Here is a 2147-nt window from a genome sequence, read left to right as displayed (position 1 = left end):
GCGAGGGCTCGGGGGCCGCCGCCGGGAGCCCTGGGACTTGTGTGCCTCCTTCCTCAGCTCCGACCCCAGGCCGGAGGAAGCACCCCGACACCCACTTTGGAAATAGGGGCGTTTCCGGTTAATAAAGATCCACAGAAAGGAAGCCTCATTTCAAAGGTTGGAAAATGTGCAAGCATCGACCTGCACCTAAGGGCTGCTGAGACTTACTCTGTGACTTAAACCGTGCTCCTCAGGCTCTCCTGCTTTACTTCGGGGACAAAGGAAAGGCATTCAAATCCCCAGTTTTATCGACACTGTGGGCAGATGGTCCCATCCTCACTAGGGTGAGAGCTCCCCACACTGTTTATTTTCCACAGAACTTTCTGGAAAATGGAATTGTAACGCTTACCATTTGTTTTTTTTCTTGTGGGGGGCGTGTCAGAGCTGAAAATGTGTGTGCGCATGTGCAGGCACATATATTACACGCAGGTATAAATATGTGTACCTAAAACACACATTTTGCATGTATATATACATATGCATAGTATACACAAGTGTGTCATTTAGATGACTAGGAAACTGAAAAAAAACCACCCTGTCTTCCTCACACTGTGTAGGAAAATCAATTGCTTCTCTTGGGGCAAAGTATTTCTGTCCTGGTGAAAACCATCTGAGGCTTATCATCCAAACATAGAGTTAGTTTTCATCTCTATTATTTGGCCTTCTTTTGGAAAGATGGGAAGTAACTTAATTTGGATGCAGGCGTTTCTGAGCAGAGGTTTCCCGCCTTTTCCTGCTGCAGGCCCTGAGGTGCCACCCTGCAGATGAGGCGCGGTGACACTGACTGTTGAGGGGGGCACACACCAGACTCCTGGGGGGCTCCTCTGGTTCCAGACATTCCTGCAGATGGTTGCAGATGGAGGCTAACCTAGGCTGGATTGGTGATAGCCTTCAATGTTATTTAAGATTATACAGCCCAGACTTTGGGAAATCTAGGTTGGAGTGCTGTGTTTTGGTGTGATTCTCCTTGGGGTTCCTAGGGGAAGGGGAGTGGCACAGACCCCAAAGGAAATGTAGATTCCACGTCAGCTCACAAGGCTCTTGGGCTCCCTGGCACCCTTGCTATCTGCGATATTCCTTTGGCCGATGTCTAATGTGTGCTACCCTGAGTTTCCCTTCTCACCTACGCTGCTAAGTGGTTTTGGAGGAAAGTGTCCAAACGTGTTGCTGTAGTTTAAATGAGTGTCCAGAAGGCTCAGGCACTCAAATCTTGTTCCCTGGGTTGGCACTACCGGGAGGTTGTGGGGTTGAGGGAACCTTGTGGCTGGTCCTTGCTTCATTGTGAATGTGCCCTTGCAGAGGACTGCAGGACCCCATCTCTCCCTCTTCCTGCTTCCTGGCTCACGTGGTCAGCACTTTTGCTCTGGCCTGCAGTCCCCACGTTGACTTGTTGCCCTTGCCAGAAGCCCAGAGACAGAGGCCACCTGATCTTGGGTCTCCAGAACCATGATCCAAAAGAACCCTTTTCTCTTTATAAGTTGGTTGCCTCATGTAGTTTGTTATAATGATAGAGTACTAACTAATACACAGGCAGACTGGTCTCACTTTAAATTTCTTACTATACATTTTCAGTAGTGCTCATGAAACTGTAATCCTTTATTTCCTTATGCATTTGTTCGCTCATTTTCCAAAGTAATTATTTTGTGTATTCTCCTTTCCCCACTAATTGCCAGCACTCTTTTCTCTCTCTTATAGTTGGTTACTGCCGTAACCACATGGTTCATTAAGAACAGAAGCCATTAGAAAGGAATGTTCTCAGGTTACATTATTATCACCAATCCTTGGGAATCTAGAGGTATAGTACAGATGGTGCCTGACTTAGAATAGTTGACTTATGATTTTTCAACCTCATCATGCTGAAAAAGCAATCATGTGTCATATTCCCTCCCTTCCTTCCTTCCTTCGTCCCTTCCTCCCTCCCTCCCTTTCTTCTTCTTCTTCCTCTTCCCCTTCCCCTTCTTCTTCTTCTTCTTCTTCTTCTTTTTCTTCTTCTTCTTCTTCTTCTTCTTCTTCTTTTTCTTCTTCTTCTTCTTCTTCTTCTTCTTCTTCTTCTTCTTCTTCTTCTTCTTCTTCTTCTTCTTCTTCTTCTTCTTCTTCTTCTTCTTCTT

General features: G+C 46.1%; 1 protein-coding gene across 2 annotated transcripts in view; it reads right to left on the bottom strand.

Annotated features, from left to right (window-relative positions):
• Positions 1 to 2147, bottom strand: part of Ush2a (Usher syndrome 2A (autosomal recessive, mild)) — a gene marked incomplete in the record, with an annotated part of 661834 nt that overhangs the window by 50679 nt on the left and 609008 nt on the right.

Source organism: Chinchilla lanigera, unplaced genomic scaffold, assembly GCF_000276665.1.
Source record: "Chinchilla lanigera isolate Chin_1 unplaced genomic scaffold, ChiLan1.0 scaffold00005, whole genome shotgun sequence".
In the NCBI taxonomy this organism is placed as follows: Eukaryota; Metazoa; Chordata; class Mammalia; order Rodentia; family Chinchillidae; genus Chinchilla; species Chinchilla lanigera.
This window is presented reverse-complemented; position numbering and strand designations above follow the sequence as displayed.